The 12888-nt window shown below is 49.3% G+C and overlaps 1 protein-coding gene across 2 annotated transcripts in view; it reads left to right on the top strand.

Moving 5' to 3' along the window:
• Positions 1 to 12888, top strand: part of HPS5 (HPS5 biogenesis of lysosomal organelles complex 2 subunit 2) — a 107378-nt gene that overhangs the window by 5513 nt on the left and 88977 nt on the right. Inside the window, exon 2 of one of the 2 annotated variants that reach the window (XM_068261448.1) lies at positions 5259 to 5390. The exons of the other annotated variant lie outside the window; for it this stretch is intronic. The gene's annotated coding sequence lies outside the window, so the exon portion shown is untranslated. The remainder of the gene's footprint in view (positions 1 to 5258; positions 5391 to 12888) is intronic. 2 annotated transcript variants of the gene reach the window in all.

Here is a 12888-nt window from a genome sequence, read left to right as displayed (position 1 = left end):
TATCTGATGTGTGTACCCACCTTTAACCTCCCTGGCGTTCTGGGTAATGCGTACATAAGCAATACGCTAGCTACAGCAGTACGCCATGTCCTCCGCATTCACCCACCCAATCCCCGCCGGCCATACTTACGCGTCCGAGATCCCGCGAGAGTGCTAGCTACATGTTCTGCAAAAAAAAGTAAGAGAAAAGACCCTCCAGGGGCTGAGCAATCCACCTTGGCTTACATGAGCGTTTTTTTTATGCAGCACAATTATCAAACAACTTTTGTTGTAAAACAAGTTGAAACAGCAAAAAAAAAGTATTTTGCTATTGTTCAAAAAGCTGATAAGAAGTCACTCCAACTGCTGGATTTCAACTTGTTTCACAACAAAAGTTGTTCAACAATTGTGCTGCATAAAAGACCGCTGTTGAGCGTGTGTATGGGGCTTCAGGCCAATTGTTCTCCCTCCATGTAGTATGAGAGCACACCTACACAGTCTATCCTATTAAGCTGAGTACACCCATCAGATAAAAATCTTTGCAAACTGAGGAATTAATCTGTCACGTCAGGGAGGGTTGAAGGACTGATTGTTCTAAAGATGCTAAACGCATACAAAAGATCAGTATCTGCAAAACATCAGTTTCTGCAATATGCTTTCCTATTCTATTTCATTCCTTCTTTTTCACGAATGCCTGTGCATTTAAAAGTTAAGAAGTATCTGCAGATCTCATACACCCCTTGTTTAAAGGTACATACGCACGTCCAACTTGTCGTTTGAATGACGAATTGGACATGTGTACGCGCTCACGAGCAACTGATCGCAGCTGGTTTGCCCAATCCATTGGACCAACTGCCCTTCGAATGACTGTTAGGTCCGTACATGTGTACAAATGACTCTTGAGGGGCCCATACACGATTTTACCGCCGATATACAGCAGATTCGATCACTGTGGTCAAATCTGCTGTGAAATCGTTGCGCAAACTCTGACAGAACGATCGATTTCCGTCCGAAATCATTCCCGTCGATCCGTTCGTGCAGAAGATTTTGCTCGATCGCCGGCGGGTCGGGAGTGCGTCGATAGCGGCATTCAAATGCCCGACGCAATACATTACCTGCTCCAGCGGCGCAAGTCCCCGCTCTCTCCGCTGTCCACTTCTCTGTGCTGGGCTCCAAGTCCGGCAGGCTTCACTGAACTTCCTGTCCCGGCAGGAAGTTTAAACAGTAAAGTGCCCTCTACTGTTTAACCTCCCCGGCGTTCTATTGAGATCGCCAGGGAGGCTGCGGGAGGGTTTTTTTTTAATTAAAAAAAAACTATTTCATGCAGCCAACTGAAAGTTGGCTGCATGAAAGCCCACTAGAGGGCGCTCCGGAGGCGTTCTTCCGATCGCCTCCGGCGCCCAGAATAAACAAGGAAGGCCGCAATGAGCGGCCTTCCTTGTTTTGCTTAGATCGTCGCCATAGCGACGAGCGGAGTGACGTCATGGACGTCAGCCGACGTGCTGACGTCAGCCGCCTCCGATCCAGCCCTTAGCGCTGGCCGGAACTTTTTGTTCCGGCTACGCTGGGCTCAGGCGGCTGGGGGGACCCTCTTTCGCCGCTGCTCGCGGCGGATCGCCGCAGAGCGGCGGCGATCGGGCAGCACACGCGGCTGGCAAAGTGCCGGCTGCGTGTGCTGCTCTTTATTTGGTGCAAATTGGCCCAGCAGGGCCTGAGCGGCAGCCTCCGGCGGTGATGGACGAGCTGAGCTCGTCCATACCGCTCAGGAGGTTAAACTTCCCCCGGACAGGAAGTTCAGTGAAGCCTGCCGGACTCGGAGCCCAGAGCGGAGAAGAAGACAGCGGAGACCAGGCGACACGCGCCGGCCGGATCAGTATGTATGCGGGGGGGTGGCAGCTCCACAGATTGTGATCGGTTTCATGCTGAAATCGATTCACAATCTGTTTGCAGTAAAGGCAGCCATACGATCCCTCTCTGATCAGAGAGGGATCTATCTGTTGGTCAATCTGATGGCAAATCGACCAGTGTATGGCCATCTTTAGTCGTTTGTCCAACTAATAGATGTTCAAACAACAAGTCGTTTGATCAGTCATTTCATCTAGTCCATTGTTCTATCCAGTCTATTTGTCCATTATCAAGTTAATTAAATGACATGTAAATTAGCATATAAACCGCTTTGTTGGTCAGTGTGCACATGACATCTGAACGACTTGTTTGCACTCCAAGTAGTTCAAACGACAAGTCAGATGACAAGTTGTTCAAAAAAGTTGGACGTGTGTACGCACCTTAAAGGAATACTATCGATATCCAAGTGTTCTAAAATGACAGTGTGCAAATAATGTCTAAGTAGCTGTGTAAACATTTTCCTACTTTTCATGTTAAATATCAGAGGCAAAAGCTGTAATTTACTGAGGGTAGGATTTAGCTATATTGGGACAAATCAATTGCAGAAGGGGTGTCTGCTTCAATGCACAGCCAGAGTTGCATATCAGACTACAGAAAGCAAATATCAAACTCTGAAAGCAAAAACAGTATGAAAAGCTGTGGGAATTAAGGCCCATACACACGTCGGATTTCCGTGAACGACGGGTCGTTTGAACGTCCCGTCGTTCGCCCGCTAAATCGGGCGTGTGTACAGACTGTCGTTCGCTTGATAAGAGTGAGTTTGAGCGATCCGCCCGGCTGTATAGCGGATGTAGTGGTTGAGACCACACTGGGGCCCCTGGACCAGTGGGGCCCACTAGGGGCCCTCCTTCACCCATCTCATTAGCTTTTCATTGGTGCTCTGCTGGTAATAAACACCTCTATATTTGCATTGCATAGTAGTAATCCTGTTTCCTTACTCTAAATACGCCTCTATGACACTGCAGCTGTCCGTATTATGTTGTGGGACTCCATATCAATAGAGTGCTTGGGGGCCCCATGTAAAACTTGCACTGGGGCCCCAAACTCCTTAGCTACTCCTCTGAATCCATGCAAATAAGAATCGCACACCTATAGAGAGTGGTTGCTGGCGCTGGATCCCTAAGGCAGGGGCGTAGCAATAGGGGTTGCAGAGGTAGCCACCACATCGGGGCCCTTGGGCCAGAGGGGCCCTCCCTCAACTGCATTATTAGCTCTCTATTGGTCCTGTGCTGGTAATAATGACTTCTATAGATGCTTTGAATAGTGGTAATCATTAACACACTGCTCCCCATCACCTTCTTGCACCTCTGACATTGTAGTTACCATTGGCAGGTTTTGGTGCGCCGCATCAATTGTTATATATAGAGTGCTTGGGGGGTCCCATTGTAAAACTTGCATCTGGGCCCACAGCTCCTTAGCTACGCCACTGCCCTAAGGCATATTGAAGGAGGGGGTTCACACAAAGGCCTACTTTAGGCACAGTGTTTATTGTCCCATTGTACACATACAGACATCTGACCGTAAACCGACGATCGTTTCAGGGACTCTCTGGTTCCCTTTGTCAAGGCTAGGGAAAACGATTGTTGGTTAATGGTCAGATGTCCGTTTATTGTCCCATCATACACGTATAGACATCTGACCGTATCTGAAATGTTTGTTTACCGTCAGATGTGTGCGGACCCTGCCTTGGAGTTCATGTCTGTGCAATGGTTGCTGTGTCAGGGAGAGATGATAGATTCTGCCTCTCTCCTCACCGTGGAATGTAGAACATCCATAAATAGGGCACTGATAATTGTGGTTTAGCAACGGTTATGCAACTTTCCTGACGTTTCTGCATGAGAGAAGAGTACAAAGAGTACGTTATTCCCCGCTTCAAGGGAGATTCCACTGGCTGCTGTATACATAGATCTGTGCTGCACGAGCCTTTATGGGAATGTAATGTTATCCTTCAGCAGGGACGGATCTAGATCAAGTTGCCCCAAGTTGCGCCTGGGGCAAGGTCAGGTTTTGGCGCCTAAACTGCCATTCCCCATCCAAATTTTGCCGCCTCTTTAAGAATTCAACAAACTGCGCCTGGGGCAAGAGACCCGCTTGCCCCCCCCCTAGATCCGTCCCTGTCCTTCAGTTACAAGTGCCGGCTTAAGGTGGACTTGAAGTGAGAGGGATATGGAGTCTGCCATATTTATTTCCTTTTATGCAATACCAGTTGCCTGGCTGTCCTGCTGATCCTCTGCCTTTAATGCCTAGTACACACCATACAATTTTTTTCTGTCAGATTTTTCTCTTATGCTGGGAATACACGGTTTGTTTCTGGCGCACGACTTTCCTCTCGATTGTTTTTGCCGCTCGATTCTGCAGTCGATTTTCTTATCTTCCGCTCGTTTTTCTTATCTTTTTCTATTCACTTCTATCAGAAATCGAGCAGTGAAAGGATTGAAAGGAAGATCGGACATGCCGGAAATGATCTATCGAGCCATCTAATCACCTCACAAACGAACCGTGTATTCCCAGCATTAGATTTTCTGTAATGCTGGGCATACACAGCTCGATTTTTACCGCTCGATTCCACAGGCGATTCTCTTATCTTCCGCTCGTTTTTCTTATCGTTTTACATTGTCCTCAATGCGGAATCGAGCAGCGAAATGATCGGGCGGGAAATCGGACGTGTCCGAAATTATCTATCGAGCCGTGTTAATGGCTCAAAATCGAGCCGTGTATGCCCAGCATTATGCTAGGTACACACTATGAGATTTTCTGGCCAATTTACTGTCAGATCGATTATTTCCAACATATCCAATTTGCTTTCTGATCGATTTCCGATTGATTTCCTATTAAAGTGCACAGAAATCGATCGGAAAGCAAATCTCCTAGTCTGTACCCAGCATTAAGCGGCCCATACACCTAACGATTTTTCCCGCCGATATACAGCAGATTTGATCACTGTGATCGAATCTGCTGTGAAATCGTTGCGCAAACGCTGAATGATCAATTTTCATCCAAAATCAATCGTGCCTGTTGATCCGTGCGGAAGGGTCGGGAGTGCGTCAATAGCGGCGTTCGAATGCCCGATTGAACAACGCAATACATTACCTGATCCGGCCGGCGCGAGTCCCCCTGTGTCCTTTTCCGCTGAGTTCCGAGTTTCGGCTGGCTTCACTTACTTCCTGTCCTGACAGGAAGTTTAAACAGTAGAGCGCCCTCTACTGTTTAACCTCCCTAGCGGTATGGACAGATATATCCATCCATAAAACCATGCTGTGAACAGTATAAACATGCATACACATCAATACTCTCCTGCACTGTATACTAGACTTTTGTTTGACACATTTTGGCAAGTTACAGGAAAAAAAAATTAAAAAATTTTTTTATCGCAGAAATCCTGGGAAAATTGAATGCCTGGTAGGTTAAACTTCCCCGGACAGAAAGAAGTGAAGCCAGCCGGAACCCGGAACTCAGCAGGAGAAGGAGCAGCGGGGACAGAGGGGGACTCACGCCGGCTGGATCAGGTAATGTATAGCTGGCGGGGGGCGGCAGCTCCAGCTCCACAGATTGTGATTGGTTTCATGCTGAAATCGATTCACAATCTGTTTGCAGTAAAGGCAGCCATACGATCCCTCTCTGATCAGATTCGATCAGAAAGGGATCTATCTGTTGGTCGATCTGATGGCAAATTCACCAGTGTATGGCCACCTTTAGATTATTTTAGTACTGGTTTTTAAAGGGCTTCCGAGGCCAAATTTAGAAAAAAAAAATAAGTTAGATACCTGCATCAGTCTGGAAGACACGGAGGTCGCCGTCCGCTCCCTCCGTGCCGTTCCGCCGGGTCCCCACGCTCAATAGCTCCCCCGAATGGCTCCCGACCGCACGGTCCGGGTCGGCTCTCCTGACTGTATAAAGATGGCCGCCGGAGCTGGCCGCGGCTGCTCCGCATAGCTGCGAGTGTGGCTGCGCAGCTCTAGGGCCAACCCCTGATCCGCATTTCCTGTATCGTGGATCGGGAGGTTGGCCCTAGAGCTGCGCAGCCGCGGCCATCTTTGTGCGGTCGGGAGCCGTTCGGGGGAGCTATTGAGCGGCGGGGACCCGGCGTAACGGCACAGAGGGCGTAGCGCAGTCCGCTAATCTTGTCAGAATTATCTGAACTGCGTAGGCACAGTACTACTGCAGTCCGCTTCGGCCCACATGGCGGTGATAGCGCCGCCTGTGCAGGCGCAGTACAGAGCGACCTGGAGGTTGCTCTGACTTCGTCTGGGACCGGGACGGACCTGCGGCGAACGGCTGCAGGCAGAGCTGCGGCGAGGGACGTCCTGGAAGCTGGAGGAAGCCCCCGGTAAGTACCACTTATTTTAGTATATTTCCCCTGATGACTCCTTTATGGTGTTATTTACAGGATTGCAGGACAATTGAGGAAAGAGGGGTATGGAGGCTGCCATATTTATTTCCTGTTTAAGTGAATGTCAAGTAAAAGGGGGAAAAAAAAACCCACAACAGATACTTTCCTTAGGAGAGGGAAGGCTCTGTCCTATAGAGCCTTCGCATTCCTCTCCTGTCCCCCCATTAGCAGTCTCTAACCGATCAGAGACTGCTCTCTTCCACCGCAGGAGGCTACGGAAGTGTTCAGGAGCCTGAGTGCTCCTGAAGACAGACGGCTCCGTACTGCGCCTGCATGCTCTCTCGCGCACTCACACATGCGCAGTATAGAATCGCCCATCTTCAAAATCCTGCCTTACTGGGATTTTTACATGTTATTGCTCCGTGTTCATTTTCATTTTTATTGAACAGTCATGAAAACTTGGAGCGTCCGTTTACTTCCACCAACCAGCATACAGACGTGACCTGTTCTGCTCTATGCAGAGGGGAGGGGTAAGACGTACTGAAGCAGCTCACAGTGGGGAATACAATAGTGGCCGGCAATCCACTGATAGGTAGTGAAGGTCATGTCTAGGAGAACTCATGGAGAAGCATGTGATCAGTTTGGTTTGTTGATAGATATGTAAGTCTCTGATTTGCTAGTCATGATCATGTGATAAAGCAGGATTGTGTTCACAGCAAACCAGAGCTTTGCAAATCTATCAGCTGATCAAACCAATCACATGCTTCTCCGTGAATTCTCTTCTCCTAGACATGACCGTGATGGGGGCTTCAGTTGTTGGGGGAAGGGACATATGTAGGCACACTCCGTTGATTGGCTGCTTTAGGTGACAGACATCTAGTGTGTGTTCATTGTAGCTCCGGTGTTTGTGTTTCGCTGATTTGACTTTCTACACTTGAATGTAAATGATTAAACTCTTTAAGAATGACCTTAAAAAGTGAGAGTATGAAGAGGGTAAACACTCGAGATTCTGGGAACTGTTGAGTAAGGACATTAATGTTCCTGTTTGCGCTCTGCTGGGCTGCTAGAAAAGGGTTGCGTAACTCAGGTTTTAAAGTTGCATTTCACTTTATCATTCAAAGGAAACTCGGCTCTGCTGGACTAAAATTTAGAAAACCTACCGCCCTCAGCCTTGTTCACACTACACACCTGTTTCAAATGCGATACTCGTGATCGCACACCATCTGCTTTGCCGCCCCTTGGGCTGCTGATTCTTTTCACTACAATGAATGGGCCAGCGCTGTGTTATTTGCCAAAAATGTATGCAGCAGTGTGATATCCCAGCGTCCTGCAGAGCAACGCATGAAGTGTGAACGTCACACAGTGCAGTCTATGCACTTCTGATCTTGCATATGTGGGAAGCATGGTGGCATAGTTTTTATTGCTCTCACCTTGCAGGTCCGAAAGCCAGCCAGGGCACTATCTGCAAGGAGTTTGTATGTTCTCTACTGGTCTGCATGGGTGTCCCCAGGCACTCTGGTTTCCCCAAAAGCTTACAGATACGTTAATTGGCTTCCCCCTAAATTGGCCATAGACTATGATACATACACTACACGACACATACATAGACTTATGACTGTGGTAGGGATTAGATTGTGAGCCCCTCTGAGGGACGGTTAGTGACAAGACAATATTCTCCGGTTTTCTCCCCAGAATTTTTTTCCAGCCGGGTGGTATGAAAAAATAGCCAGGTGGGGCGAGATGAGAGAATGCAGGGCTGGTGCTTCTCTGCCTACAGCAGAGGAGGAGGTGAGCATATAACAGCCGGGTTGTCATAAAAAATAGCCGGGTGGAGCACCCGCCTAAAAGAGCCTGGGGAGAACACTGTACTCTGTACAGTGCTGCTGAAGATGTCGGCGCTATATAAATAAATAAGCATTGCTGAAATGCATAGACTGCAGCGCACATGTATGTAGTTTTAAAATGAGCCAATCAAATTAATTGGCGAGGGGACATAGGTGGAGCACGCTGGCGGACAGGTGAGAGTAAGCTTTGCTAGAACACTCACCACGAGCCCGGGGAGGGCACCTTATAAATGGGAGGGGGGAGACCAGCCGGGGGTTTGTAGGTCACCCAGAAATCGAACCCCGCTATCACCGCACACCCAAACATCCACTCTCGAGCCAGATCTTCTTTTCAACAGGCCGTGTAGATAATATTGATTTTCGGACAGAAAAAAACGATTGAAGTTACTATCAGCCAGCCACGTTGCAGTATATATATATATATTAGACTAAGTGCCTCAACCTTCAAACAAGAAGAAGAAGTACTTTGCATGAGAAAATTTATGTGTGCTCAAACACCAAGTTTAAGGCCTCTTTTCCACGGACTGTTGAGCTGTGTGCTCAGCAAGCAGTTACCAGGCAGCAGTGAGCAGTTACCAGGCAGCAGCAAGCAGTTACCAGGCAGCAGCAAGCAGTTACCAGGCAGCAGCAAGCAGTTACCAGGCAGCAGCGAGCAGTTACCAGGCAGCAGCAAGCAGTTACCAGGCAGCAGCAAGCAGTTACCAGGCAGCAGCGAGCAGTTACCAGGCAGCAGCGAGCAGTTACCAGGCAGCAGCAAGCAGTTACCAGGCAGCAGCGAGCAGTTACCAGGCAGCAACGAGCAGTTACTAGGCAGCAGCGAGCAGATACCAGGCAGCAGCGAGCAGATACCAGGCAGCAGCGAGCAGTTACCAGGCAGCAGCGAGCAGTTACCAGGCAGCAGCGAGCAGTTACCAGGCAGCAGCGAGCAGTTACCAGGCAGCAGCGAGCAGTTACCAGGCAGCAGCGAGCAGTTACCAGGCAGCAGCGAGCAGTTACCAGGCAGCAAGCAGCGAGCAGTTACCAGGCAGCAAGCAGCGAGCAGTTACCAGGCAGCAAGCAGCGAGCAGTTACCAGGCAGCAAGCAGCGAGCAGTTACCAGGCAGCAAGCAGCGAGCAGTTACCAGGCAGCAAGCAGCGAGCAGTTACCAGGCAGCAAGCAGCGAGCAGTTACCAGGCAGCAAGCAGCGAGCAGTTACCAGGCAGCAAGCAGCGAGCAGTTACCAGGCAGCAAGCAGCGAGCAGTTACCAGGCAGCAAGCAGCGAGCAGTTACCAGGCAGCAAGCAGCGAGCAGTTACCAGGCAGCAAGCAGCGAGCAGTTACCAGGCAGCAAGCAGTTACCAGGCAGCGAGCAGTTACCAGGCAGCGAGCAGTTACCAGGCAGCGAGCAGTTACCAGGCAGCGAGCAGTTACCAGGCAGCGAGCAGTTACCAGGCAGCGAGCAGTTACCAGGCAGCGAGCAGTTACCAGGCAGCGAGCAGCGAGCAGTTACCAGGCAGCAAGCAGCGAGCAGTTACCAGGCAGCAAGCAGCGAGCAGTTACCAGGCAGCAAGCAGCGAGCAGTTACCAGGCAGCAAGCAGCGAGCAGTTACCAGGCAGCAAGCAGCGAGCAGTTACCAGGCAGCAAGCAGCGAGCAGTTACCAGGCAGCAAGCAGCGAGCAGTTACCAGGCAGCAAGCAGCGAGCAGTTACCAGGCAGCAAGCAGCGAGCAGTTACCAGGCAGCAAGCAGCGAGCAGTTGTGAGAGTTTGAGAGCCATTTCACTGCCTATTCACAGTCCATGGAAAAGAGGCCTTACCCTAGCAAGTCTGACATTGCAAATCTGGCCTAATTGGCTATTCATGAGGCAATGCTCATGCAAATGCATGCACAAACCAATACCACAAAGCAGTCACCCTGCTACATGCTACATTAGCACTATCCGGCTTAGTGCACACCAGAGAAGTTCGGCAGCGTTTTGCGATCCACTTGCGGCTGCGGATACGCTTAGGTAATGTATTTCAATGGGCTGGTGCACACCAGAGCAGGAGGCGTTTTGCTGAAACGCATACTCCGAAGGTGAGGCATTTTTTTTGATTGCGGAGGCGTTTCTGCCTCCAATGTAAAGTATAGGAAAAACGCAAACCGCTCTGAAAAACGGCAGTTCAGAGCGGTTTTGCAGGCGTTTTTGTTACAGAAGCTGTTCAGTAACAGCTTTACTGTAACAATATATGAAATCTACTACACCAAAAACGCTTTACAAAACCGCAAAATGCTAGGTGAAATGCTACAGCAAAATCTGCTAGCATTTTGCGGATCTGCTAGCAGTTTTTGGTGTGCTCCAGGCCTCCAGAAGCACCACGGGGAGGATTCCCAATGCCCCCTTTTTATACAACTGGGGGGACCGCAGGGTCCCAGGCTCTCTCACTGCCTGGAAACCACAGCGGCACCCCGGAGGGGGAGGCTGGGTGGCGTGGACGACCCCCGCCCCCCCCCCCCCCCCCCAAGTGTGGCCAGCGCCGGGGAGAGCCGTCTGCACCCACCTCCCAATATTAAAAACAGGCACTTACCTTAACGTCCATTGCATTCTGCTACATGCGCATTAATTTGGGGGCACCACATGAGAAAGGAGAGAAGCATGGGACACCCCGAGCTTTAGAGCTCAGGGCTGACTCACATACAGCACTCCGGGGGGGGGGGGGGGGAGGACAGGCGCACTCACTCCAGGGTTCACACCACCGGAGCAAGCCATCCACCACCTGCCTCCAAAGGATACAAACTGCACAAAATGCTTTCCATGAGAAAATGAATGCGCATGTAGCAGAACCCAATGGACGTTAAGGTAAGTGGCTGTTTTTAATATTAGGAGGTGGGTGCGGACGGCTCTCCCCAGCGCTGGCCACGCTTGGGGGGGGGGGGGGGGGGCGGCTGCGCCACCCAGCCTCCCACTCCGGGGTGCCGCTGTGGTTCCCAGGCAGCGAGAGAGCACTTTGCAGTATTGTTTTTTTGACCCTGCATAGTTTGGCATGCGAAAGCAAATGCATATTTGCATGAGCATTGCCTCATGAATAGCCAATTAGGCCAGATTTGGAAAGCCAGACTTGCTAGGGTTAAACTTGGTGTTTGAGCACGCAAAATTTTTCTCATGGAAAGCATTTTTTGCAGTTGTATCCTTTGGAGGCAGGTGGTGGATGGCTTGCTCTGGTGGTGTGAACCCTGGAGTGAGTTGTCTGCGCCTGTCCTCCCCCCACCCCGGAGTGTTGTATGTGAGCCAGCCCTGAGCTCTAAAGCTCGGGGTGACCCATGCTTCACTCCTTTCTCATGTGGTGCCCCCAAGTTAATGTGCATGTTGCAGAACGCAATGGACGTTAAGGTAAGTGCCTGTGTTTAATATGGGGAGGTGGGTGCGGGTGGCTCACCCCGGCGCTGACCACACTTGGGGGGGGTGCAGCTGCGCCACCCAGCCTCCCCCACCGGGGTGCCGCTGTGGTTCCCAGGCAGTAAGAGAGCCTGGGACCCCGCAGTCCCCCGGTTGTATGGGGGCATTCAGAATCCTCCCCGTGGCGCTCCTGGATAGTGCTAATGTAGCATGAACTAATACCCGCAGGGCGATCGCTTTGCGGTATTGGTTTTTGGACCCTGCATAGTTTGGCATGCGAAAGCAAATGCATATTTGCATGAGCATTGCCTCATGAATAGCCAATTAGGCCGGATTTGCAAAGCCAGACTTGCTAGGGTTAAACTTGGTGTTTGAGCACGCATACATTTTCTCATGGAAAGCCTACTTCTTCTTGCTTCAAGGTTGAGGCACGTACTCTATTAGATAGATAGATGCGGCGTATGCTACGACGCGGGTCGGCTAGTTGATCATAAAGATCAAATCTGCCAGAGATCGATGGCACAAATCGAGTAATGTTTTGATTTGCTGAATACATAAGTATTACTGCTGGTGTACACGGTCATTTACAGTTCATTTGTGGTATGAATAGCCATTTGTTTTCGGGCAGCTCTGAATATAATAGAATCAGGGAAGGGGTTTATGCAAAGAAGATCGGGTCAGATTATGATTGGAAGAGACAGAATGCAAGGCAGACAGAATACAAATGTACGGAAACAATATTTTCGATCGGCTTTCACTGAAAAATCCAACTGCTGTTAAGATCCATCTAAAGTGCTTTACAAGTTCCGGAACCCTGCATCTTATATATATATATACCCCTGAAAACTTCACATTATTTTTGCAAATAAGAGCTTGTAATTATTAATGGTAACCAGTGTTCTCCCCAGAATTTTTTTCCAGCTGGGTGGCATGAAATAGTAGCCGGGTGGCATGAAAAAGTAGCCGGGTGGGGCAATATGAGAAATGCAGGGCTGGTGCTTCTGTGAGCAATTATGCTTACAGTATAGGAGGAGGTGAGCCGATGACAGCCGGGTGGTCACCAAAATTAGCCGGGTGGAGCACCCGGCTAAAAGAGCCTGGGGAGAACACTGGTAACAGTGGTGAAATAGTATAAACACACAAAGCAGGAAAAATGAGTCTTTATTTCCAAATAAAATATTGTCTCCATACATTATACTAGGGACATAATTTAAATTTTGTTATAGCCAGGGCAAATAAAATGTGTGGGTTTTATCTACAGTAGTGCTTTTTATTTTCAAACTATAATGGGTGAAAACTGAGAAATACAGTGATGATTTTTTTTTCTGATTCCCTGTAAAATGCATTAAAAATACAATAATTCTTAGTAAAAAGTACCACAAAGAAAGCCTAGATTGTCCTGCTAAAAAACAATAAATAAATCATTTAGGTGTGATAAGTAGTGATAAAGGGAAGTGGTTAAAAATGCAAATCA

This window comes from Hyperolius riggenbachi, chromosome 11, assembly GCF_040937935.1.
Source record: "Hyperolius riggenbachi isolate aHypRig1 chromosome 11, aHypRig1.pri, whole genome shotgun sequence".
NCBI lineage: Eukaryota > Metazoa > Chordata > Amphibia > Anura > Hyperoliidae > Hyperolius > Hyperolius riggenbachi.
The sequence above is the reverse complement of the archived record's forward strand: the minus strand, read 5'-3'. Positions and strand labels throughout refer to the sequence as shown.